This window comes from Acomys minous (genome assembly GCF_964271855.1).
Source record: "Acomys minous genome assembly, chromosome: 3".
NCBI lineage: Eukaryota > Metazoa > Chordata > Mammalia > Rodentia > Muridae > Acomys > Acomys minous.
The window spans coordinates 94,904,466-94,931,953 of record NC_140485.1 but is presented as its reverse complement, the minus strand read 5'-3'; the positions used below and the strand labels follow the sequence as shown (position 1 = coordinate 94,931,953).

The 27,488-nt window shown below is 51.3% G+C and overlaps 1 protein-coding gene across 3 annotated transcripts in view; it reads right to left on the bottom strand.

Annotated features, from left to right (window-relative positions):
- Window positions 1–12,662: 12,662 nt before the first annotated feature.
- Window positions 12,663–27,488, bottom strand: part of FOXO3 (forkhead box O3) — a 100,294-nt gene continuing 85,468 nt past the window's right edge. For all 3 annotated transcript variants that reach the window (XM_084774903.1, XM_084774902.1, XM_084774904.1), the window contains one exon: window positions 12,663–17,191. The gene's annotated coding sequence lies outside the window, so the exon portion shown is untranslated. The remainder of the gene's footprint in view (window positions 17,192–27,488) is intronic.

Genomic DNA, 27,488 nt, shown 5'->3' with positions numbered 1-27,488 from the left:
TCTGTCCTCCATCTCCATCCCCTCTGTCCTTCATCTCCATCCCCCCTGTCCTCCTTCTCCATCCCCTCTGTCCTCCATCTCCATCCCCTCTGCCCTCCATCTCCATCCCCTCTGTCCTCCATCTCCATCCCCCTGTCCTCCATCTCCATCCCTCTGTCCTCCATCTCCATCCCCTCTGTCCTCCATCTCCATCCCTCTGTCCTCCATCTCCATCCCCTCTGTCCTCCATCTCCATCCCCCCTGTCCTCCATCTCCATCCCCTCTGTCCTCCATCTCCATCCCCTCTGTCCTCCATCTCCATCCCCCCTTCCTCCATCTCCATCCTCTGTCCTCCATCTCCATCCCCTCTGTCCTCCATCTCCATCCCCTCTGTCCTCCATCTCCATCCCCTCTGTCCTCCATCTCCATCCCCTCTGTCCTCCATCTCAATCCCCTCTGCCCTCCATCTCCATCCCCTCTGTCCTCCATCTCCATCCCCTCTGTCCTCCATCTCTATCCCCTCTGTCCTCCATCTCCATCCCCTCTGTCCTCCATCTCCATCCCCTCTGTCCTCCATCTCCATCCCCTCTGTCCTCCATCTCCATCCTCTGTCCTCCATCTCCATCCCCTCTGTCCTCCATCTCCATCCCCTCTGTCCTCCATCTCCATCCCCTCTGTCCTCCATCTCCATCCGCTCTGTCCTCCATCTCCATCCTCTGTCCTCCATCTCCATCCTCTGCCCTCCATCTCCATCCCCTCTGTCCTCCATCTCCGTCCTCTGCCCTCCATCTCCATCCCCTCTGTCCTCCATCTCCATCCCCTCTGTCCTCCATCTCCATCCCCTCTGTCCTCCATCTCCTTCCCCTCTGTCCTCCATCTCCATCCCCTCTGTCCTCCATCTCCTTCCCCTCTGTCCTCCATCTCCATCCCCTCTGTCCTCCATCTCCATCCCCTCTGTCCTCCATCTCCATCCCCTTTGTCCTCCATCTCCATCCCCTCTGTCCTCCATCTCCATCACCTCTGCCCTCCATCTCCATCCCCTCTGTCCTCCATCTCCATTCCCCCTGTCCTCCATCTCCATCCCCTCTGTCCTCCATCTCCATCCCCTCTGTCCTCCATCTCCATCCCCTCTGTCCTCCATCTCCATCCCCTCTGTCCTCCATCTCCATCCCCTCTGTCCTCCATCTCCATCCTCTGTCCTCCATCTCCATCCCCTCTGTCCTCCATCTCCATCCTCTGTCCTCCATCTCCATCCCCTCTGTCCTCCATCTTTATCCCCCTGTCCTCCATCTCCATCCCCTCTGTCCTCCATCTCCATCCCCTCTGTCCTCCATCTCCATCCCCCTGTCCTCCATCTCCATCCCCTCTGTCCTCCATCTCCATCCCCTCTGTCCTCCATCTCCATCCTCTGTCCTCCATCTCCATCCTCTGTCCTCCATTTCCATCCCCTCTGTCCTCCATCTCCATCCCCTCTGTCCTCCATCTCCATCCTCTGTCCTCCATCTCCACCCTCTGTCCTCCATCTCCATCCCCTCTGTCCTCCATCTCCATCCCCCTGTCCTCCATCTCCATCCCATCTGTCCTCCATCTCCATCCCCTCTGTCCTCCATCTCCATCCTCTGTCCTCCATCTCCATCCCCTCTGTCCTCCATCTCCATCCTCTGTCCTCCATCTCCATCCCCTCTGTCCTCCATCTCCATCCCCCCTGTCCTCCATCTCCATCCCCTCTGTCCTCCATCTCCATCCTCTGCCCTCCATCTCCATCCCCTCTGTCCTCCATCTCCATCCCCTCTGTCCTCCATCTCCATCCCCCCTGTCCTCCATCTCCATCCCCCCTGTCCTCCATCTCCATCCCCCCTGTCCTCCATCTCCATCCCCCCTGTCCTCCATCTCCATCCCCTATGTCCTCCATTTCCATCCCCCCTGTCCTCCATCTCCATCCCCTCTGTCCTCCATCTCCATCCTCTGTCCTCCATCTCCATCCCCTCTGTCCTCCATCTCCATCCCCTCTGTCCTCCATCTCCATCCCCTCTGTCCTCCATCTTTATCCCCTCTGTCCTCCATCTCCATCCCCTCTGTCCTCCATCTTCATCCCCTCTGTCCTCCATCTCCATCCCCTCTGTCCTCCATCTCCATCCCCTCTGTCCTCCATCTCCATCCCCTCTGTCCTCCATCTCCATCCTCTGTCTTCATCTCCATCCCCTCTGTCCTCCATCTCCATCCCCTCTGTCCTCCATCTACATCCCCTCTGTCCTCCATCTCCATCCCCTCTGTCCTCCATCTCCATCCCCTCTGTCCTCCATCTCCATCCCCCTGTCCTCCATCTCCATCCCCTCTGTCCTCCATATCCATCCTCTGTCCTCCATCTCCTTCCCCTCTGTCCTCCATCTCCATCCCCTCTGTCCTCCATCTCCATCCCCTCTGTCCTCCATCTCCATCCCCTCTGTCCTCCATCTCCATCCCCTCTGTCCTCCATCTCCATCCTCTGTCCTCCATCTCCATCCCCTCTGTCCTCCATCTCCATCCCCTCTGTCCTCCATCTCCATCCCCTCTGTCCTCCATCTCCATCCCCTCTGTCCTCCATCTCCATCCCCTCTGTCCTCCATCTCCATCCCCTCTGTCCTCCATCTCCATCCCCCTGTCCTCCATCTCCATCCCCTCTGTCCTCCATCTCCATCCCCTCTGTCCTCCATCTCCATCCCCTCTGTCCTCCATCTCCATCCCCTCTGTCCTCCATCTCCATCCCCTCTGTCCTCCATCTCCATCCTCTGTCCTCCATCTCCATCCCCTCTGTCCTCCATCTCCATCCCCTCTGTCCTCCATCTCCATCCTCTGTCCTCCATCTCCATCCCCTCTGTCCTCCATCTCCATCCTTTGTCCTCCATCTCCATCGCCTCTGTCCTCCATCTCCATCCCCTCTGTCCTCCATCTCCATCCCCTCTGTCCTCCATCTCCATCCCCTCTGTCCTCCATCTCCATCCCTCTGTCCTCCATCTCCATCCTCTGTCCTCCATCTTCATCCCCTCTGTCCTCCATCTCCATCCCCTCTGTCCTCCATCTCCATCCTCTGTCCTCCATCTCCATCCCCTCTGTCCTCCATCTCCATCCCCTCTGTCCTCCGTCTCCATCCCCTCTGTCTTCCGTCTCCATCCCCTCTGTCCTCCATCTCCATCCCCTCTGTCCTCCATCTCCATCCCCTCTGTCCTCCATCTCCATCCCCTCTGTCCTCCATCTCCATCCCCTCTGCCCTCCATCTCCATCCCCTCTGTCCTCCATCTCCATCCCCCCTGTCCTCCATCTCCATCCCCTCTGTCCTCCATCTCCATCCCCTCTGTCCTCCATCTCCATCCCCTCTGTCCTCCATCTCCATCCCCTCTGTCTTCCATCTCCATCCTCTGTCCTCCATCTCCATCCCCTCTGTCTTCCGTCTCCATCCCCTCTGTCCTCCGTCTCCATCCCCTCTGTCCTCCATCTCCATCCCCTCTGTCTTCCGTCTCCATCCCCTCTGTCCTCCATCTCCATCCCCTCTGTCCTCCATCTCCATCCCCTCTGTCCTCCGTCTCCATCCCCCTCTGTCTTCCGTCTCCATCCCCTCTGTCCTCCATCTCCATCCCCTCTGTCCTCCATCTCCATCCCCTCTGTCCTCCATCTCCATCCCCTCTGTCCTCCATCTCCATCCCCTCTGCCCTCCATCTCCATCCCCTCTGTCCTCCATCTCCATCCCCCCTGTCCTCCATCTCCATCCCCTCTGTCCTCCATCTCCATCCCCTCTGTCCTCCATCTCCATCCCCTCTGTCCTCCATCTCCATCCCCTCTGTCTTCCATCTCCATCCTCTGTCCTCCATCTCCATCCCCTCTGTCCTCCATCTCCATCCCCTCTGTCCTCCATCTCCATCCCCTCTGTCCTCCATCTCCATCCCTCTGTCCTCCATCTCCATCCTTCCCCTCTGTCCTCCATCTCCATCCCCTCTGTCCTCCATCTCCATCCCCTCTGCCCTTCCATCTCCATCCCCTCTGTCCTCCATCTCCATCCCCTCTGTCCTCCATCTCCATCCACTCTGTCCTCCATCTCCATCCCCTCTGTCCTCCATCTCCATCCCCTCTGTCCTCCATCTCCATCCTCTGTCCTCCATCTCCATCCCCTCTGTCCTCCATCTCCATCCCCCCTGTCCTCCATCTTTATCCCCTCTGTCCTCCATCTCCATCCCCTCTGTCCTCCATCTCCATCCCCTCTGTCCTCCATCTCCATCCTCTGTCCTCCATCTCCATCTCCATCTCCATCCCCTCTGTCCTCCATCTCCATCCTCTGTCCTCCATCTCCATCCCCTCTGTCCCTCCATCTCCATCCCCCTCTGTCCTCCATCTCCATCCCCTCTGTCCTCCATCTCCATCCCCTCTGTCCTCCATCTCCATCCCCTCTTTCCCTCCATCTCCATCCCTCTGTCCTCCATCTCCCATCCCCTCTGTCCTCCATCTCCATCCCCTCTGCCTCCATCTCCATCCCCTCTGTCCCCTCTCTCCATCTCCATCCCCTCTGTCCTCCATCTCCATCCCCTCTGTCCTCCATCTCCATCCCCTCTGTCCTCCATCTCCATCCCTCTGTCCTCCCATCTCCATCCCCTCTGTCCTCCATCTCCATCCCCTCTGTCCTCCATCTCCATCCCCTCTGTCCTCCATCTCCATCCCCTCTGTCCTCCATCTCCATCCCTCTGCCCTCCATCTCCATCCCCTCTGTCCTCCATCTCCATCCCCTCTGTCCTCCATCTCCATCCCCTCTGTCCTCCATCTCCATCCCCTCTGTCCTCCATCTCCATCCCTCTGTCCTCCATCTCCATCCCCTCTGTCCTCCATCTCCATCCCCTCTGTCCTCCATCTCCATCCCCTCTGTCCTCCATCTCCATCCCCTCTGTCCTCCATCTCCATCCCCTCTGTCCTCCATCTCCATCCCCTCTGTCCTCCATCTCCATCCCTCTGTCCTCCATCTCCATCCCCTCTGTCTCCTCTCCATCCCCTCTGTCCTCCATCTCCATCCCCTCTGTCCTCCATCTCCATCCCCTCTGTCCTCCATCTCCATCCCCTCTGTCCTCCATCTCCCATCCCCTCTGTCCTCCATCTCCATCCCCTCTGTCTCCATCTCCATCCCTCTGTCCTCCATCTCCATCCCCTCTGTCTTCCATCTCCATCCCTCTGTCCTCCATCTCCATCCCCTCTGTCCTCCATCTCCATCCCCTCTGTCCTCCATCTCCATCCCCTCTGTCCTCCATCTCCATCCCCTCTGTCCTCCATCTCCATCCTCTGTCCTCCATCTCCATCCCCTCTGTCCTCCATCTCCATCCCCTCTGTCCTCCATCTCCATCCCCTCTGTCCTCCATCTCCATCCCCTCTGTCCTCCATCTCCATCCCCTCTGTCCTCCATCTCCATCCCCTCTGTCCTCCATCTCCATCCCCTGTCCTCCATCTCCATCCCCTCTGTCCTCCATCTCCATCCCCTCTGTCCTCCATCTCCATCCCCTCTGTCCTCCATCTCCATCCCCTCTGTCTTCCATCTCCATCCTCTGTCCTCCATCTCCATCCCCTCTGTCTTCCATCTCCATCCCCTCTGTCCTCCATCTCCATCCCCTCTGTCCTCCATCTCCATCCCCTCTGTCCTCCATCTCCATCCTCTGTCCTCCATCTCCATCCCCTCTGTCCTCCATCTCCATCCCCCCTGTCCTCCATCTCCATCCCCTCTGCCCTCCATCTCCATCCCCTCTGTCCTCCATCAGCTCCATCTCCATCCCCTCTGTCCTCCATCTCTCATCCCCTCTGTCCTCCATCTCCATCCACTCGTGTCCCTCATCCCATCCCCTCTGTCCTTCCTCCATCTCCATCCCCTCTGTCCTCCATCTCCATCCCCTCTGTCCTCCATCTCCATCCCACTCTGTCCTCCATCTCCATCCCCTCTGTCCTCCATCTCCATCCCCTCTGTCCTCCATCTCCATCCCTCTGTCCTCCATCTCCATCCCCTCTGTCCTCCATCTCCATCCCTCTGTCCTCCATCTCCATCCCTCTGTCCTCCATCTCCATCCCCTCTGTCCTCCATCTCCATCCCTCTGTCCTCCATCTCCATCCTCTGTCCTCCATCTCCATCCCTCTGTCCTCCATCTCCATCCCCTCTGTCCTCCATCTCCATCCCCTCTGTCCTCCATCTCCATCCCCTCTGTCCTCCATCTCCATCCCTCTGTCCTCCATCTCCATCCCCTCTGTCCTCCATCTCCATCCCTCTGTCCTCCATCTCCATCCCTCTGTCCTCCATTCTCATCCCCTCTGTCCTCCATCTCCATCCCCTCTGTCCTCCATCTCCATCCCCTCTGTCCTCCATCTCATCCCCTCTGTCCTCCATCTCCATCCCCTCTGCCTCCATCTCCATCCCCTCTGTCCTCCATCTCCATCCCCTCTGTCCTCCATCTCCATCCCCTCTGTCCTCCATCTCCTCCCTCTGTCCTCCATCTCCATCCCTCTGTCCTCCATCTCCATCCCTCTGTCCTCCATCTCCATCCCCTCTGTCCTCCATCTCCATCCCTCTGTCCTCCATCTCCATCCCTCTGTCCTCCATCTCCATCCTCTGTCCTCCATCTCCATCCCCTCTGTCCTCCATCTCCATCCCCTCTGTCCTCCATCTCCATCCCCTCTGTCCTCCATCTCCATCCCCTCTGTCCTCCATCTCCATCCCCTCTGTCCTCCATCTCCATCCCCTCTGTCCTCCATCTCCATCCCCTCTGTCCTCCATCTCCATCCCCTCTGTCCTCCATCTCCATCCCCTCTGTCCTCCATCTCCATCCCCTCTGTCCTCCATCTCCATCCCCTCTGTCCTCCATCTCCATCCCTCTGTCCTCCATCTCCATCCCTCTGTCCTCCATCTCCATCCCCTCTGTCCTCCATCTCCATCCCTCTGTCCTCCATCTCCATCCCCTCTGTCCTCCATCTCCATCCCCTCTGTCCCTCCATCTCCATCCCCTCTGTCCTCCATCTCCATCCCCTCTGTCCTCCATCTCCATCCCTCTGTCCTCCATCTCCATCCCTCTGTCCTCCATCTCCATCCCTCTGTCCTCCATCTCCATCCCTCTGTCCTCCATCTCCATCCCCTCTGTCCTCCATCTCCATCCCCTCTGTCCTCCATCTCCATCCCCTCTGTCCTCCATCTCCATCCCCTCTGTCCTCCATCTCCATCCCCTCTGTCCTCCATCTCCATCCCCTCTGTCCCCCATCTCCATCCCCTCTGTCCTCCATCTCCATCCCCTCTGTCCTCCATCTCCATCCCCTCTGTCCTCCATCTCCATCCCCTCTGTCCTCCATCTCCATCCCTCTGTCTCTCCATCTCTGTTCCATCTTCCATTTCCCCCCTGTCCTCCATCTCCATCCCTCTGTCCTCCCATCTCCATCCCCTCTGTCCTCCATCTCCATCCTCTGTCCTCCATCTCCATCCCCTCTGTCCTCCATCTCCATCCCCTCTGTCCTCCATCTCCATCCCCTCTGTCCTCCATCTCCATCCCCTCTGCCCTCCATCTCCATCCCCTCTGTCCTCCATCTCCATCCCCTCTGTCCTCCATCTCCATCCTCTGTCCTCCATCTCCATCCCCTCTGTCCTCCATCCAGCACACTCAGGGAACATGGTGTTGGGTGGCAGAGCTAGGGTGAGAACTATATCATTTGATGATCTTCGCCAGGACATCTGAATCTCTTAGAGCTTGTCCATGAGTCTATGGCACAGAACATGGAGGCAGCCAAGCACGAATGTGGCTCTCTCCCACAGACTGTAGAGAACATCCAAGAAAAAGAGAGCAGAAAGACTTTACAAGTGGCCGGCCACCTCCCGCTCTCCACTAGTGCATAATCAAATTACTCTAATGGATTCGTGAATGCTTGATTCATTTTGCGGCATGGATTTATATAGTAAAAATGATCAGTCACTCATGGAGAGTGTGGGTCTGCAGACGTGAGACATGGATGAAGAATCTGCTCATCACTTCCTGGGAGGGTATGCAGAGCCGTCTGGCCACCCTCATGCCAATCGCCATGGCCCTGCAGCCTGGCTTCCATTTCACTAAGGTCTTAATCATCATCATGCCTGTGCCTGGGGGCGGGGCCGGCTCAAGTGGATGCGGTGCTGCAAAGCCAAGCAGACCTCCTCCCTGCTGACTCTGGCTTTGCAGGCTACCGAGGTATGTGGCTTAGTCCTCCTCAGGCTTCTTATCTGTGGCAGCTGTGGGCCCCAGCCTGCCTTGCCAACCTGCAGGGTAGGCAGTGGGAGGGTGTTGGAATGGCTCCTTTGGAGGAGGAACACCCCCTCCTATTGGGAAGAGGAACCAAAGAGCGCCTGGGGGCTCCCAGCCTTGGGAATACCTTGCAGAACCTTTGGAACCAGGCTTGCTCCAAGGCTGGTAGGCGGTACCCCGCCCCACCCCCGCCCCAACCCCAGCAGCGCTCAGCCCTCAAGCACACCAGAGTAATCTTCCATCTGTTTGTGCAATCTCACCGTGAATAAGTCTGCGTGTGTGCGGCTTGGAGCCAAAGAGACCAGACTTTTTTTTTCTTTTGGGGTGATAGCATCCCTCTGGAATTCTGGGAGATGAGGATGCCTCGCTGTGAGGTTAGGCTGTTGACCCTGAGGCAATATAGTCCAAGCTGGTGGCGTGAGGGGAGGAGACTGTGGCCAGACCGGATGGACAGGTTGCCAGTCAGAGTCTTCCTCCTGGGGCACAGAAACCACCTGAGTGCAGCGTCATGTGACTTTGGAGCGTCCCTTGAGTCCTCCATCCTTACCCTCACTTGAATCTTGATACTCATTTGACCCTTGCCTTACCTTAGGTGCCGACTTAAAGACGGTTCCAGTGGGGAGGGAAATGCAGCTTTGCCACTGTATTTTTAAAATACTGAAATTATTGAATCTGTGAGAAAAGAGATACTCATTGTCAGGTGTGTTGTGAACTGGTTGGTCCATTGGAGGACAGTTGGGCCAACTTCTGTCAAAATTACCTATGCATGTTTCTTTTGGCTCAGCCATTCTACATTTGGGCACCGGTCCTCCAGAACTCCTCAGACATGTATGAAATAACATACGTAGAAAATTACTTGTTGCAGTGTTGCTGAGGAAAACAAATGGTTGTGTCAATCAACAGGGCAGTCTGGGTTAAGTCAATTATGATGTAGTAACACAGCAGAGTTCTGCCAGGTGTGCTGGCTCTCAGAGTGTCCAGAGCATGGGTTATTTCTATTTTTATATTTTACTTTGTATTATTTCTCCTCAGCTGGTTTTATAACAGTAAAAACTACTTGAGTTCTACATTTTCCATGTTTTTCTTTTTTTCTTTCTTTTTTGGTCTTTTGAGACAAGGTTTCTCTGTGTAACAGCCTTGGCTGTGCTGGACTCTTTGTAGACCAGGCTGGCCTTGAACTTACAAAGATCCGCCTGCCTCTGCCTCCTGAGTGCTGGGATAAAAGGTGTGTGGCACCATGCCTGGTTTATTTTTCTTATATAAATATGTAAGGTTATAAAAATGCATTTGTAAGAGTATTTAATATGAGCATTTTTCATGATTGTTGTTTTAATGGCTGTATAATATTCCTTTGTTCTGATCAGGCACTTATTATGATATGGAAGATGTTAGCAGGGAGAATTAAGGAGACCTGAAGCTACGAGGACATAGTGTTGCCACTGCACGAGTCATTTAGAGGTCACACAGCATTTAACCAATGTGATTGTGTCATTATTCCCACTTCTACTCCCCAGTACCCTTGTCCCATTGTATTTTCTGCTCCAGTCTTTAGAGTCAAAGCCAGTCCACCTCCATGTTTGCAAACTACCCCCCACCCCCCTTCTTTGCTTATTTTGGTTTTTCAAGCCAGGGTTTCTTTGTATAGCTTTGGCTGTCCTGGACTCAGACTCACTTTGTAGCCCAGACTGGCCTTGAACCCACAGAGCTGGGATTTTACACTCAGGTGCACCGTCACACTTGGCTTGAAGCTACCTTTATACGAGTAAAAACACACCCTTTCAGTAAGTTACCATAGCATATATGGTGAATTACTGACAGCAAAACCCTCTTGCCTCCCTCCCCCAGACTCCGCCATTGCAATGTGTCTCTTAATTTTTCTGTCACAACTGCTCAACTCGGCTAGAAAGAGGAATTTGAGATTACGGTGCAGTCATCTGAGACCTGAGGCGACTTGCTCCACTGCTTTGATGGGCCACAGAAATAGTAGCTCTTGTGGGTTCCATGCAGGGAAGAGTTCGACGATTATTACGCCTTCTTTCTTCATTGCCCTCTGCCAGAGCTCACCCTAGGCCCTGCGTGCCTAAAGGCCAACTCTGCTCAGGTCACTGCCCTCCCGGTCCCCACTCTATGCAGCCTACTGTTCTTGCTGGAGTTTGCTGGAGCACACCAAGTCCAAAATACGCCCACCACTGACCCTCTCCTGAGCCTGTCTTAACCATCACTTGTCACCCTGCGTTACGATGTCAGCTGTCTGTTCTTCCAGTTCAGGTGGTAACTTCCTCTGCAGTCCAGCTGACATTCCATCGCATCCCACAGGGTAATCATCCAGGCCTGGGCCTGAACATGTCAGCTCGGGCCCCTTTAGGCCATCTTACTATGGACATCAGGATGACTGCACCATAATAGGTGCTGTGGATGAAAGAACCACCATAGAGCCTGTGCCAATTCCAAGCCAGACTGAGATCTTCTCTTCAGAAGCAGAGGCACGTTTGCTGCCCCAGATCCTTAGAGAATGAGGTAAAAGCAGCTGAGCCATTGCCATGTGTCAGGCCCTGGGCAGAGCCTCACACCGCACACACTCTTCTCCTTCAGGTTTTCAAGCTCCACTCCTTTAAAACACTGTGATTTTTTGCCGGGCGGTGGTGGCGCACACCTGTGATCCCAGCACTCGGGATGCAGAGGCAGGAGGATAGCTGGGAGTTGGAGGCCAGCCTGGTCTACAAAGTGAGTCCAGAACAGCCAAGGCTACATAGAGAAACTGTCTCAAAAAAAAAAAAAAAAAACCAAAAAACCCACAACAACAACAGCAACAAAAAAACCCAAAAAAACCCAACAACCCAAATCTAAAAACTGATCTATTTTGTGTGTGTGTTTATGCGTGCCTTCCCTGTGTTTGCCTATGTACCTTGTGCATACTTGGTACCTGAGGAGGACAGGAGTTGGTCCCGCTGGGAGTTGTCATGTTGGTGCTGAAAATCAAAGGTGTTAAGGAAGAGTGGTATTCTTACTCCCCAACCATCTCTCCAGAACCAACCACTACACTCTGGATAAGGGAAATCTAAAGCAAGGAGTTCCTCCATCCCCAAAAGCGCAGGGGCCTCTAGACCAGGACCATTTTCCTCTTCACTGGAGTGGGTTGCGTGAGTGTCCCCTCTTCACTCCTATGCCTGATTATTTCCACTATGAACTCAGACCCCCAGGGCACCATGGGCTGCTCCCCTTGTGGCTCAGCTGTCTCCCCGCTTCTCCATGCCTCCCAGGAGTGGCTGTGTGCTCCACAGCTTGGTTCCTGGTTAGGAATTCCAGTTACTGTTGGCCCCCGAGCTGCACGCAGCTCTGGAGGATGAGCTGGATAGGCTGTGTGGCTGAGAGCCTTGCCCAGGCTGCCTGAGTATGAATTATTTTAGAGATTCATAGACTTATTGTTTTAAATCAGATGTGGAAGCAGAGCCAGTCACCCAGCCCTGGCTCTGCATTGGGACAGAGCAGGGACTTCATACATCTCATGGCCAGGGCTGGGGCCAGGTCATAACTCTCTTGGGGCTGTCACAAGGTCTGCTTACTGCCACACAGAGACTTAGTGAAGGGCTTTTAACTCACTGTTGGCTGCGTTCTCACATAGCAACTGGCAGTAGGAATCTCATCCGTTGGAAACAGAAGCCAGATGCACAGGTGAAAATGGTGCCAGGGGATGCTAAGAGCTTTCCCTTTTGTAAGGGTTAGACAGAGGGAGAGACACAGACTGAAGGCGGGACCGGTCCTGCCTTTTAAGACAGCTCATCCCAGGAGTCTGATTTGCAAGTCTTCTGCCTCCTTAAACCGAAATATGTCTTGGGACCTTTAAACGATGATGTTCCTGGGGTTGTTCTCTTAAGTACAGTGATTTTTTTTTATCATGTATATTAAAGACAGAAGTGGTCCAGATGATGGATAGTCTTACAATGTTCTTTTCCTTCCAACAGCACTGATGAGGACAGGAGTGAGCATAGATGCAAAGTTAGTGATGGCTCTGTTGCTGCAGGAAGCCCAGAGGTTGTGTTTGGTTTTCGGTGTGCAGGAGGACCCCGATGACGGCCAGCGGTTATTTACTGAACTCTTCAAGGCCACGCACGCACCCCATGAAAGCAGGGTTCGATTCCTGCCTTCCTACTTAGCAGCTCCCCAGGGGTCTTTGTGACAGCACACACCAAGCCCGGCCATGAGCCAGCATGGACAACTGTGTGTGTTTTATTAATCTGTCTGCGGAGGTCAAGAGTGGGCTGGAGAAAAAAAAACTTACTAGGTTCCTTTAGTTTAGATATAATAGCCTTGCAGGTCTTTGCTTCTCCCAGCCTGGGATGTGATCCCACAGGAAAGCTGCCACACAAACCCAACCATTCCTTTCCTGAGGGAACAGGATAGCGACGAGAGAGACTTGGGGGCGTGAGATAGAGTGTCATCAATGCTTTATTTACATGCGTCATCTCTTTTACAAACTAGATTATGGTTTTAAATGGAATACACAGGCAATATCTACAAACACCACGGGAAGTAAGCGTCTCCATTCCACTGGAAAGGGGCAGGTTCCCAAATCAAACTGGTTTTAATCCTTGAGAAGAAAGGCGGCAGGCTAATTCATGGCAACGTATGGTTAGACAAGGTCCTCAGCGCTCAGAATGCAGCATCAGTAATAGTGTTTGCTTTGAAAGGACGAGCTGTTTCAAACCGAATGACGAACTGCCTCTTAGGTGGTTGACTATGGCCACGAGCCACACTAAATTCTAGTTTGTGTGGGGGTAGAAGCAAGAAATCAAAACAGATAAGCCATTTGTACAGATAATTGTATACAGTTTTTTTTCACTCATGCAACTTTTTTTTTCTTAAAAAAAAGTTAAACATGTGAAGCCCAAATGCACAAGACATTTTTCAATATTCACTAATTCCTCTGGTCTCCTTCACATCTGCACACATTTCCAACGTACATAATGTGCTAGGACAAGTACACAAGAGAAGGCTGATTGCCAGACAATGAGATAATTTTAGAGAAATAAGTGACCAGACACACTTTTTTTTTCTTTTTTAAAGCAGCCGCACAAGTGTTCCTGGAATGTGGCAGAGGCCTTGTAATCATTCATTCAGGAAAGAAAAATACAAATGAATAAAATTCAAAGAGAGAAGATTAAAAAAAAAAATGTCACCCATCGAATCTGCATGTTATACAGATTTAGTTCAAATACCACATACTCAGTTACTGGGGCATCTGCTTTTGACAAACCCGGTCCCGAAAGGCGTGTCTCCCACCTCACGCCCTGCCCCCCTGCTGTTAGTGCTCCCCAGAACTGCCTTCTTTGTACCCCTGTACCAGTGATTGCTTTTCTACAAAAGGTTTGCTTTTAATTAAAAAAATGGAACATTATTGTGCCTAATCATATGATGTTCCTCAAATACATCAAGAAAAAGAAAAAGCAGTCTCTGTCACCTTTCCTTTGTTTTTTAAAGAAAAGGTTTTGTTCCCCTGAAGTCCTCGGGGACAGGTGGAAGGCTTGCTTGCTTTCTGCTTTACGCTTGAAGCTCTTGTCCAAGAGACTCAAATGCTGCTTGCTCGGTCACTGGATGGAGCTCCTTAGGACAAGGCAATGCTGTCTGTCCCTATGAACTTTAACCTGTACGTGGGTTTGGACGTTGGCTGAAGTCACACCTGAGGTGGGGTGTGCCTCTCCTGGGGAGTGTGAGCCACAGTGTCCTCTCCTCTGGCTGGGAAAGCAACGTGCATGCCAACCAACCCCAAAACAATGTCCGCTTTGTGCTACACGTGTGCGCATGACCCTCCATTAGCAGGAGAGGCAGGAAAACAATTCCTATGTGCTTCAGCAGTCATTATGTTGCAGAGGCGAACTCGAAGAACACGCCTCTGAGGCGTTCACAGTCAACAGGGTTTGCTGAACCCAGTCAGTCAGTCCTAGTGCTAGGACGAGGAAGGCTTGCCATACACTCTTCTCTATCTTTGGTACAAGTATCAGGTTCGAGAGCCTGAGGGAAACCACCGGAGCCCATGAGTGCTTCCGTCTTCAACATGAGGCACTCTGAATTCTATATTCCTGTCACAAGCGTACAGGGCTCCCTAAGAAGGCTCAATGCAGACTGCTTTCTCATCAGGATTCCATGGGCCGGCCCTTAGCCTGCTCAGATGTCTCAACAGAACGTTTCCTTGTTAGGGACGTATGGCATTGGGGATGCTACTTGGTGGCCGGTGACCGGTCTGCCCGGAAAGCACGGTTCCAGTAGAAGGCACAGAGGGCCCAGGCCACACCTCTGCCGAGTCTGCCTGCAATAGATTTGGGCTTATTAAGGGGGCCTGGGCCCTCTGTGTGAGGAATCCGAGGATGGGTGTGCAAAGGTCTGGGCAGGAGTCACTATTCAAATCTTGCCTGACCCTCTCCTGAGCCTGGCAGGCCTTAGCTCCCCACACATTCTTATGTGTGGATTCTGTCTGTATTATTTTTAAAAGTAAAGTAAATCAAAGCATTTTGCCTCAGCTTTTCCCCTGGCCCCACACTCTTCTGTCCCTGCTTCAGGTTATGATCTGTTTCTAGGACATTCTGTGAGACTTGGTGCCTGAAATCCAACAGACACTGGGAAAAAAAAATAAGTGACATGTTCTGTCTGGAAGGAATTCAACGTTTTAAAGCTAGGGAGCCCACTGGAGGGTCACTGTCCCCTCTGTCGAATCCTGTGAACTGCAGCTATCTTGTGAAGTGGGTCTGCTCGCTTCTTTAAACTCAGGAGAGAATTCTCAGGGCCCTCATGTTGGAAGCACTTGGGGGCGGGGGGGGGGGGCGGCAGGTGGGTCTCCCTTGTACCTGAGCTCTCTCTGCTCCTTCGGCTGCCACCTCAATGCATTCCACCAAGGAAGCAGCACTCTGGGAAGCCAGAAAGCCAGCCTTCTGACTGAAACGACACCGGCGGTGTGGACAGCCGGGTACTGAGCAATCAGGGAGTGGCTAGTATCATCATAGAGGAATGAAATCAGCAAAGTATGGCTCACCTAGAAGCAGACTGCGGACTACTATACACAGTTTCAAAATTAGACTTTAAAAATGAAGATTATAAACAGGTAGCGGTTTGGAAAAGGCAACGTGCTACAGGGTCTTCTAGAACCACAACAGCACGACAATGAACAGAGATTCCGTAAAAGGCAGAGTGAAATCAACAGACGTGTGACAATACCAAATGGAACTCTCATTGTGCTAGGAGGCTGTGATCGCCACCGCCCCCCCCCCTTGGAGTAGTTATAAAGCAAAGATTGCACAAGGGGGCCGGCGGTGGGTGCAGGGAATCGGGTGGCACGCCTGTGTTGGTGTCCATGGCCACCATGCAAGCAACAGCGAGAACTCAAGCAGGGAAACTGTGCTGGGACATCAGCCCACATCCCCAACGCCATGCATAAAAGTCCCATTTCCGTACTGTACATGATAAAATATATTTATACACTTATATGCCTAATGCTTTTTATGCAAAGGAAAGTCTTCATATATGACTTTGGAGAAGTGTGTATGTGCTGTGCTAGTCAGAGCATTGCCACACTACTTTTGTATGTACCAAAGGTGTCCCAACTACGCCGTCTATCAAAGGGAGTAACGAATACACTCACACTTTGCAGGTTAAACTGAAAGCACCCTATACAGCACCATAACTTTTTTGAAAACAACACCAACAACGAAAAGAGATCCATAGAAGCGGAAAAAGTTAAAAAAAAAAGTTTAAATCATCTGATCTTGTATTTCCATGTATCACTTGCACAATTACAACCTAAGCGTCTATCTACATCACCTTGTACGCTACTGCCACTCATACGCTTCTAGAAAGATCAGTGTACACACGGCAAGGCTGAAAACAATCAAAAGGTGTGTGTGCTTCAAAAGCAGCGACACCAGACCTGCCTTAGTGCAGACGTGGCCTCCTGCCTGCTTCACACACTCCTCAGGTGGCACGCTTAGTGGCTCTCCTGTAAATCCATGTCTTCTACGAAGCAAAACAGCACACATTTCTTTTTTTTTTTTTCCTTTCTTTTTCTCCTTAAAACTACACCCATTAGCGGCATTTGGCAACAAGCAGCAGCTGGGCTGATGCTGTCCTAGTTCCTAAGAGCAGACTGATAATGTCCACTGCATCAGCCAAGGAGGATGACAGGTGACTTACAGACCCTGCTGACCAGGCGGCTGCAGAGCGGGCACTGGGGACCCCGTCGGCAGACCACTCCCTGACTCGGATCTGAAAACTGCGGGGTCAGATGCTGGCTCCATTTACTTCGCCTACATGTACTTCAGTCCTGGACGGGTGCACAGGGCAAACAGTTGTGCCGTTGTTCAGTTTTTAGAAAAGGATACATTTCTACCAAACAAAAGAAGAAAGAAAATCCCCTCTTAGTCTATGTAATGCGTTAAGTTTGCGTGGCGGTCCACAGGCTCAGAAGCGTGTGATGCTCAAAGCCACACTGGCAACAGGTACAACAATACCTCCCTTCTGCTTTTAAGTGTGCTAGGGGAAGGACGGTCAATGTTCTCAACAGAAAAAATACTGCAAGTTACTGTGGGTAAAAAAAAAAAAAAAAAAAAACCTCAGAGGGTCAAAGGAAAACAGACACAAAACGACACTTAGAATGTCCCATAAACCATCATGATAGTAATCGCCAATGGGGCTCCCCCGGTGTGCTCTGGAGGAGAGTGGGTGGTGCTGACGGGTGCTGTCCTCGCTGGCAGGTCACTTGCAGATGAGTTAGATTTTGCATACGGTTACAGAGTTCTGTTCCACGGGTAAGGGCTTCACCCAGGGCCAGGGCTGCTAACAGTCTCTGCTGGGTTAGGAAAATGGCGTGGGATTCACAAAGTTGTCAAGCTGTAAACGGTGTCACTGTCCACTTGCTGAGAGCAGATTTGGCAAAGGGTTTTCTCCATAGGTCTTCCTGTCAGTTTGAGGGTCTGAAAGAGAAAAGAAATCCAGAGATGTTAAGGCCACTCGGAAAGCAACAAGGAAGGAAGCTGTGTGTGGTTGGGGGGTTCGGGGTGATGGCTGCTTCGTCAGCCCCCACCTGCTTGTCTGACCTCACAGCCCAGTCGGTGCAATAACGCTGTTTTGCTAAGTATTTCAGGTCTGAAATCTAAGGACAGCAGAGAGAATAAGTTTAGTTCTCAATACAGCATCCGAAAGTTAAAAAGTCCAAAGGAGACGGGATCTTGCACTTTGGGAAGATAATAAAGAAAGGTACAACTAGGGGTGCTTTCGGCGGGTCTTGCTAAGTTAGGGTCAGCCAGGCTATGGATAACGTGCTGAAGACAGGCAAGCAGGTCACCCCAAGTCGACAGCGGTACTTCTGAGTTCCCCCCATCAGCACAGGTCTGAACTGGTCTGGCTCAGCAGCAAAGGGCTAACTGAGATTCTCCACCGTGGGAGGAGCCATCTTAGGAATTAGATTTTTATACTAAAATTTTCTGGATTAATCACCACCACCACCTCCACCACACAACGCGTATAAAACCAAACCATTTCCTACAGAGCATCTTGTTAACAACATCCTTATTCTGTCTCCATGGTCATCCGTGCAGGTCTGCCCAGAGCACCTGAATCCAGGGAGCCCACCCCCACCCTCCTGCAAAGTTAAGAGGATTAACACCGAAAAGTATACCCAGAGGGTCTGGTATACAGCTCAGCAAGTAAGAGCGCTGGCTGTCCTTCCGGCGGACCCAGGCTTGCTTCCCAGCACCCACACGGCAGCTCACAACAGTCTGTAACTCCAATCCCAGGGGACCTGAAGCCCTCTTCTGGCCCCCAGAGGCAACACCCATGTGATCCACTTACACACACATATATGCAAACACTCCTAACACATAAAAATAAATGAATCCTTAAAAAAAAAAAAGTATACTCAGAGCATATGCAGATGAATCAACATGTCAGGCCTTAAGAGACATTAAAATCTGATGTCTGTGGAGATGCTGCTGGTTGTCCCAGAAAGGAGGGCAAGGCTTGGCATCAGAAGCAGCTCTGTAGGGTCAGCAGCAAAGGAGTCACGTGACCGAGTAACAGAAACCAGCCTCCCTTAGAAGCTGAGACTACTCCTGTGCCTGGACCGAGAACCCTGGTCATATTTATCTTGGTGACAGCTCTAGAGAGCAAAAGGAAGGTTGGGTTATTTTTTTTTTTAATTTTATTTTTTTTTATTGGAGGCAAAGACTATAATGAGGAAAAGGCGGCTCCTCTTTCTGTAGACCCTTAGTCTGGCTGAGGATTTTCCTGGGAGAATTCTGTTGTGTAAAGCCACTAGGCAATTTTATTTTGGCTGATAACTTTGAGGGAGAAGCCCCCACACCTCACTATCTGCGAGGACCGTGGCCTGGGGGAGAGGACACTCACTCACTATTCCAAGTCGTCTTCATGGGTCCCTGAACGCATAATCCAATACTGGCTCACAGATGCAGTCCTTCGAGAGGGACTTGGCTTCTCCCCTTCACAGTGAGAGCTGGCGAGTCTAACATCACTATGCCACTAACCACCAGGGGACTACGTTCCCCAAGTCCCAATCCTGACTTTGTGTGAGTGCCTAGGGAGAAGTGGCACGGTATTACCTAATCCTGACCCCTCCACCCTGATTCCCTTTGGTGTTAATTATTCTTCTGAACTAGTGCATGATGGGAAGATGACACACTTCACTCCCCAAGAACAGAGGCTGAATATGGCCCGCTTTGATGCTGGGGCTGGAGCAAACTGGGAGGGAAGCATCCAGAGTGCAGCTAGTTAGGACTGACCATGGGCCCTGAAATTGGGACAGGAGCCCCACGGCAGCAATCCAAAGCCACACACCACAGCAACCCCCAGGCCACCATTCCCCCACTCCCTCAGCAAAGGCCGAGCATCTTCTGGGAATGCCATCATAACCAAGAGGCACTAATCACCGCTCTTCCCTTTCTGCAGAACGGGGTGGGGCCACCTGTGACACTATGTGCTGGAGTTCCCTCCAGGGTCTCAGGTGATGCTTCCTGGGGAGGCCTATGCAGGAAGCTATGGGCTGAGCCAGTAGGGCCAGAGACAGCTCCTGCAGAGGGCACATTTCACCCCGCGGGAAGGCCACGGTTTTGGTTAGTTTTTCTTTTCTGTGGTAGAAGGAAGTGTGGACAGGAACCAAGACACAAGCGTCCTAAAAAGGTTGGTGTTGTTGAGGATGCAGGTGAACAAAGGCCTCCTAAGAAGTCCCTTTGATGTCTCAGGAGCTCTGCAGCTCACTGTTGGCACCTCTCCATCATATGTAGGGAGCAAAGTGACAGAACCAGCCACTGACTTGGGGTTTGGTGATGCTTGGATTGGTGTTTCAAGGGTTTTATGGGAGTTCACATTGATTTAGTTAGCTGTGAGGCTTGTGTATGTGTTGATGCCCCTGTAGCTTAAAAAACAAACAGAAAGAAAAGGAAGCAGACAGCTGACAAACTTTACAGCTGTTCCTTTGCAGGTACTAAGCAATATACCAATTAACAATACAAAGTGAGAAAGGTTGGAAGGAGGCAGAATCAACAGCCAAACTCTGCCAAGACAGGGTAAGCAAGTCCTTAATAGTTCCTGCTTTGCAAATATGTCGGCCAGATGCAGTGGGCCAGAAAGCTGAAGATGATGCTCCAACGGTATAGTTTTGGGTGACTGTCTAGGCAGCAAACTGTCTCTGTCATTTTCTCACTTTGGAAGCTGCTAACTTGTACTTCCTGTTTACTCAGGTAATTAATTTTATTCCTTCTCAAGTCTCTGATGCTTTATTTTACAGATGCAGATAGTTTATTTTACAACTAAGCTTAGTTGTTTAGGGGTTAAGATGTTTTTAGGTCTAGACAGATGGTTTTAGGTTAACAGAGGTGAGATATGATAGATATTGATTTACACTCAGAATTGTAAAGTCACCAAGATAGGAAAGATGTTTTCTCTAAGGCTGCCAAATACAAACAGGCAAAACACTATGAATGTAACATTTATATAGTTCCTGATTGTTTCATGGTCCTTCTTGCTATATGTGGTTTATTGTATATATGTATAATAATATAAATGAATATGTAAAAGTAAAAAAAAGAATAAAATTAAAAACAAAAACAAAAATGCAGTCCTGTAACATTGGTGATTTCCATGGGGAGGAAGAAAAAGGCCCCCTCTCGCTTCAATAAGTTTGAAATCAGGCTGCTGGATCAAGGAAGAAGAAGTGGGGAGACCAAATAAATCATGAGGTACATTTAAAAATGTCTGCGGATGCTGCCATCTGGTGGGAGGGCCTCCCTCTGTAATCCTGCCTAATTATCACCACCAAGTGACACGATGTTCTAAGGGGAGATGCCTCCAAAATGACATCAAATATAACAACCCAATCAATGTGAATCTGGACACGCTGCCACCTCACAGTCCCCACTGCTGTCCCCCCCACAGCTTAGCTCCGCTGTGGAAAGCACACATTTGTCAGCAGCGTTTTTATCTTCTTGGCAGAGAAGAAGTGAAGACCCCATAGCTAATGCGACGTGAGAGCTGGGTAAGACTCATGCCCACAGATCCAGGAAGGTCGGCGAACAACCATTTCTTGGCTAGAATTTTAACTGTCTGGAAGAATGCCTGCCTGGAATGCAAAGTTAAAGGGAAGCGCTACAATCTTCTTGCTTTGAAACAGAGATGATTTTAAACCAACCTGCAACTCCAAGGTCAAGGCGGAACCAAGTATGGAACACTCGGGAGAGACAAGGAAGGGGTCCTATTACTGACAGGGCAGCCTCTCACGGAGTTCAGAGAACAGTTGTGGGTTTCAGAGTTTCAAAGTTTTTGCTGCAGCACAAAGCAATGCAACGCCTACCTGTACCACTCTGAAAAGGATCCCTGGCTGTCACTCCCAACAAAGCCATCAGAGCTGTGGCCACCCAAGGGAAAACATCTTTGTGAGTCTTTAAAAAAACTTTCATTTTTACTTTATGTACATTGGTGTTTTGTCTGCTTGTATGTCTGTGTAAGGGCAGCAGAGTCCCTGGAACTGGAGTTGTGAGCTGCCATGTGGGTGCTGGGAATTGAACCCTGGTCCTCTGGAAAAGCAGTAGTCACTGCTCTTAACCACTGTGCCATCTCTCCAGCCTATGAGTCTTAAGTGAGGCAGCCATTTTTTTTTTTCCTTTTGAGACAGGTTCTCATGTAGCCCAGGCTGGCCTTGAACTTCTTATCCTCCAGTTCCCTCCCACCTTATAACTTGTCACCATACCCTACAGCTTCCTTTGAAACACTCCTGTGAAGTTCGTCTCCAGAGGTAAACACTGTGCACCATATGGGGGCGGGGGAGCAGGGGAGACCTGAGAGCAGGTGATACCGGGGGCCTGGCCTATGCACATCCACCCGGTACTGGGTCTCCGGATGGCCACTCCGGTGGCCAGTGCTGTCAAGGAGCCGTGGTAGGCTCTGAAGACTTTGAGGGACAGACAGGCTAGGAGGTTCTAATCGCATGGACGGGCAGATTTCTACTTGGTGGCGAAGCCTCCCAGAAGGAAAGCTGGGCCTTGTGTGACCAAGCTGTCTGGAGCAATGAGTGAGTTCTAAGAGAAGTCGATCTCTCTCTCTCTGGCTATCAGACGGTTGAGAGGATGGCCCCCGCGGAATTAGAATCTCTCGCGTGAGAGGAAATGCCAGGAGCCCTTGAGGTAGGCCGGGGAGGAACTTACCTCCGAGAGAAAAACATTTACAACTGGCTAGACCTTGCTGGGAGGCTTGCGATGAGACAGTAGTGGGCACGGTCTACTCCTGGCTGGGTATTGAGCAGAGCACCTCATATTTTGTCACTATTTGAACCCTGGCTCCATTGTCAGGATCCCCGAAGGCAGACCTGGGCGAGTCCCCGGGCCCTCTGTCCCTCGTCCCAATATGGCCACAACGAACAGCTCTCTTCTTTTGGCTTCTCACTATTAATTTGTCTCCGTTAGTTGGTTTATTGAGGACAGGTGGCTGAACCAGGCTGCGACCCCTCTGATCTGGTGACACCTGAGCTCTTCCTCCCAGCTGAGTAGGCATGATGTCTACAACACTTGTGGGGACGCCGAGGGGGTGGGGTGGTGGGGCGGGGGGTTGGGGGTTGGGGGTAGGCACTAACCTACACACACTACTTAGAGACAAAAAGTACAGCTCGCAGAAAACCAGGTGAGGCCGTGACACCCTGGACTGTGGTGCCCCATCTGCTCAGAACGCCGACGCTTTTCGGGTGTCAGGGAAAGGCTCCAAGGCCTGGCTGAGAAGGCTGGAGACAGCATCCTCAAGAACCCTTCGCTTCCAAGACACTTTGACGCCTGGACTTGTCTGCCTGCCGTGCTGGCCAGCCTTTGTGCTGCGCTGACAAAAATGCAAGGAAACCGAGAGAAGCAACAATATTTGAACGTCACAGCCGAGGGCCAAGAGCTGTGCCAAGAATTACTGATGGCCAAAGGACGCAGAGGACGGCCCGCCTCCACCTTGAACGACGTGAGGGCCTCTCACTGCAGGCAGGAGAGCAAGCTGCAGCCTGCATATGCGCTTGGTTCTTAGATGCTTCCGACTCATAGAATAATATGCAAGGTTTGGGATTGTATTCTTTTAATATACTTCTTGGCAGGTGTGGTGACAGGTAACATATGCCTTTAATTCCAGTACTAGGGAGAGAGTGGAAGGCAGATCAGGTGAATTCAAGGCCAGCCTGGTCTACATAGCAAGTTCCAGGCCAGCCAAGGGCTACATACATAGTGAGACCCTGTGTTTGGTTTCAAACACAAAACAACCGACCAACCAACCAACAAACAAACAAAAAAAACCCCAAACCAACCAACCAACCAAAATAACCACTTTTGGGGGTGGGGGGTGAGTTGGGTATAGCTCCTCTGCAGACTGGTAGTCAATTACCCTCAACTAAAATATCCCTAATTTTAACTGGCGAAGACCTGTGGGATGGAGTCCCAGCTTCCACACTTTCCACCCTAGTGTGCTGCACATGGACCACACACTCACCTGGGAGTCATCTCAGGCACACTCACCCAGCCTGCTGTCCTCCTATCCAGGTGACCTGCCAGGCGACCTTCACTCTGCCTTCCCCAGGTGTTCTGTCTGTGTCACTGCTACGCCCTGCATCTGGCACTTAAGCCTGTAGGGCACAGAATGCCCACTCGCACTTTGAGCTCCCAACACACTGAATTCCTTGAAAACAGGACAAAGTCTTTTACAACGGTTCAGGCACTAGGGAAGCACCCACTACCTTAATAGCACTTTCTTAGACACAGTATCTGCTCTCAAGCAGCATAAATTCCTCTGAGTGAAATAAAATGTTCCAAAGTGGCCTGGGGAGCTTAAGGTTAAAAAAAAAAATCCTGTTTTTTTCAAGATGAAATTGAATGCAAGGCACATCTGAGCATCGATGGAATCTCACCTCCCTGTTTCTGTACGCCCTACCATATAAAGCCCTCAGATTCCGCCACTGAAAGCCTTGCTCCCCGGTCTCAAGCTGCTGTCACGATGAAGAGTCCCACCATTTACAGAGGAGAACAGGAGCCTTGAAGAAATGTTTACCTTTGCTGGGGGTGACCCTGGGGTGAGGTGGGGTGAATTAGGACAGCATGCATGTTGAGGTGCTCTAGATCTCCAGAGGGTGGGCGGAGTGCAGACACCCGGGCACACACCCGAGGGTCCCGTTCTCAGGCGTGAAGATGGCTCTTTCTTCCCATTTCAGATATGCAAAGGGCCTTGAGAGACTAACTTTTCCAACAACACAAAAATAAGGTTTTCAGATTCTAGAGTTCAAACTACACATCTGCCTCTAAGGCAGGGCCAAGACTTGCAGGTGACACAGACGGTGGCCAAGAACCAAGAGAGGAGGGAAACCAAACCAAGAGGGAGCAGAAAGGAAGGAGCTGATGCCAGGTCTGAAGGAGACAATGGGTCTCCGTATAGGCTGGTAGCATCGCCAGGTGTGCTGGCTCCAGTGGGGAGGCAAGCTTTGTGCTGGTGTGTATACCTCCTGTCAGCCCAGCTCAGTGTCCACCTACACTGCATAGGGCAGCCTGAAGCGAACTCAACTGGTCCTGGCAAGGTCTGCTTTGGCTGAAGAACTCAGTGGCAGGCAGCATTTCAGTTGTATCCTCTAGCAGTCCATCAGCAAGCACATTTTTGGGTTTATGTGACTCTTTACGACTGTTGGGTCTTGTATGGCTTTCTGGTCATTTCTGAACATAAAAACGATCAACAGATGTTCTAGTGAGCCCCAGGGCCATGTGTGCAATGGGAAGGCCCAGTAGAAAGAGTGAGGGTTTGACTTTGAATCTGAGTCTAAGAATGCCTCTGGCTGGGGTCTCCTTGGCTTTGCACTTCTCCGAGGAACCAAATCAACCGCTCTGCAGACATGTGACTACTTAGCTGAAGAAAGAAAAGAAAATGTATGGCCTGGTCGGCTCTCCTGAGAGAGGAAGAGGGTGGAGGAATTGGCATAGGAGAAAAAGGCAGGAGGGAAAGAGGGGACATAGTGGCACGCAAACCTTCAATCAAATCACGACTGACAATTAGAGCCTGTCCTCCAGAAGCACTGGAATTACCGAGATGTCATGACCAAGGACTCTTGTCCTTCAGCGAATGATCACCGCGGGTTTGAAAGGCCAGTAAGCAAAGAAGATCTAGAACTGTAGAGTAATAGGGTACGGTCTCCATCACTTGCTGAGAAGGGAACAAAAGCAGACCAGATCCTTGCAGCCCAGTTCTCTCCGACCTCACTGAGTGGTGCTCCAGGCCTGGCCCGCTGCTTAGCACCACAGCAGCACCTGGGAGACAAGACAGCCTTGCCTCTCAGATGTTCAGCCGGCTGAGACTTGCCAGAGCCACAGCAAGTGACTACATTTCCTGGCCCTCTAAACAGTGTTGTGCCCAACAAGGTAACCACCAGTGTTTAGAGGCTGCACCCCTGTGACTATCTACTTGCTGCCTATTTCTTTCTGCTTCCACAAAAGCTCAGGAGGCTGGGAGTTGTTTCTTCATCTCCGAGCACTCAGAGACACCTGGCAGGGATGGTGACATGGAAGACCCAGGTTCCTTAGAAACAGTGGGATAGCTCAGGTAGAGGTTCTGGTATCAACAAAGAAAGGCAAGACTTCTCCCATAGAGACCTGACCCTGGCTCCAGTGAAGACCAAATAGGCCTAGGGAAAGGTAGGGCCTCTTGGGCCTAAAACCTCAGCTGTCCATCTGTGGCGGGAGTTCCCTCTGAAAGTGGACAACACCAGCCTCTGTCTAACGTGTAGCCCCAAAATGGCAAGTAGGACTTTGAGGGCAAAGGCCCAGGAGGCAAAAGGTTCACCAAACACGCAGGAAAAGAAACCCAAACTAGATTTACTTGTTAAGGAAGGCAGCTGCCTTCTGCAAACAGGCAGAAAGAGCAGACTGACTCGTTGCTTCCTATAGTTGATATGAATTTATGGCATCACTTGAAATCTCAATAAACACCAAATAACTTCTTTAAGTAAGTGACAAAACATAGCACCCCACATTTAATGGTTCCTATAAAAGCTAGGTCTGTTAGGGAAGTACAAATGGTTGCTCCACTGTGTAAGTGAGCCTGAGAGATAAACAACAGGATTGGACGCCACAGAGCCATCAAAATAGCAGCCGTGTACGAAGGTCAGGCTCTCCGCCATATTGGAGGCCAATGCAACTCTAAGTGAGCTGCACAGAGGGGTTTTAACTTATAGCTCCCCCATAGAAGAGCCTAGGGAGAAAGTGCTGAGGTGAAGTGCTCATCGCGTCCAATCTGGAACCAGCCCTAAAAGCCACGCATGAACTGAAGGGCAAGGTCCTGCTGGATCCTTAACAAGAAGCCAGTATGTGCATTCAGCCTGAACTGTGACCGATCTGCGTGGGGCTCCTGAAGTAGCGGGGGCCTTTATTTTTATGCTCATAGTGAAAATAGGTGGAAAATACTTAACAATGAAATTGTCAGCAGGGTTGATCACGAAACTCCAGCATGCTAAACTCCCCACAGAAGGCACTCTTTACTACAGGGTGAAAAGCTGCCACCACTGCCGCTTCCTTCCCACCCCGGCCCTGTGTCCCTCGAGGGACAGACCCAGTTTGATTCACACCCCCCTCCCCAGCTCCCACGCCAGTAGGTACTCAGACAAACTTTACTCAATGAGTCCTGGCTGTTCGTGACCCCACTTGGGATTGGCCACACACACTCAGGGCTGAGAAATGCTCTCTTGTGTGATGAGGTATATGAAACACCCAGCAAATATCAGGGTAGACCACTGCTGACTGCTGCTATGGGTTCCTCAAGGTGGGGGGGGGGGTGGGCAGGGGAAAGATTTGATGCAAGATATTGAAGAAACGTAGGAACACTGAATAGTTATTCACTTTCCTTTACTGTCATCAACACTAAAGAGACCCAGCTGAAGCTGGGGGTGGGTGGGGGAACCGGGACATGGCACAGCCTTTAATCCCAGCACTCAGGAGGCAGAGGCAGGACCCATCTGAGTTCGAGGCCACCCTGGTCTACAGAGTGAGTTCCAGGTCTACACACACAGAGAAGCCCTGACAACAACAACAGCAACAACAACAAAAAAATGAAATGAAGAGCCAGTTGGTCTCACCATGGATGACAGGCCAGACTAGGATGCCTGCAAGGCAGAGCTCTTTCTGCCGGTTCCTGCGACCACAGGCGTTCTCCACACAGCAGATCTGTGTTTACCCTATGCTACAGTCTCTAAAATGAACGGACTGATACCAAGAAAAAACGTAATGTAGCCAAATATTACCTGCATTCTGTGAGAATTATTATCTCCCAACATAAACGCTAAAGACATGACAGAATCACAGTAACCAAATGTTAGTCTGACTGGCACCGCAGATTTACCTCTTTGGCCAAGTAGCCTAATGCATCAACCTCAAATTCCAAGTCTGCGCAAGTACACCATGGGGTCTTCACAGTTCCGCCCTCACTGTTCATCTCGGAAGGACCATTTTATGGACTGGTTAGGTCTGAAGCCAAAACTATGCATATTACACACATTTAAAATGCTACAATTCTGCTTCCTGTTGACTGATAAAAACCTAATATTCTTAGAGATTTATTAGCAATGTCGCTATTGGCAGGAGAGGATGCCCTCCCTTTTCCACCTAGCCTCGCTAGTGCACGTCTTCCAAGTTCTTCTCTCACGGAGGCTCTCCAGTAAGATGTCCCCTGGCCCGAGCTGCTCACGCAGCCACAGCAGGGCCATGTGAC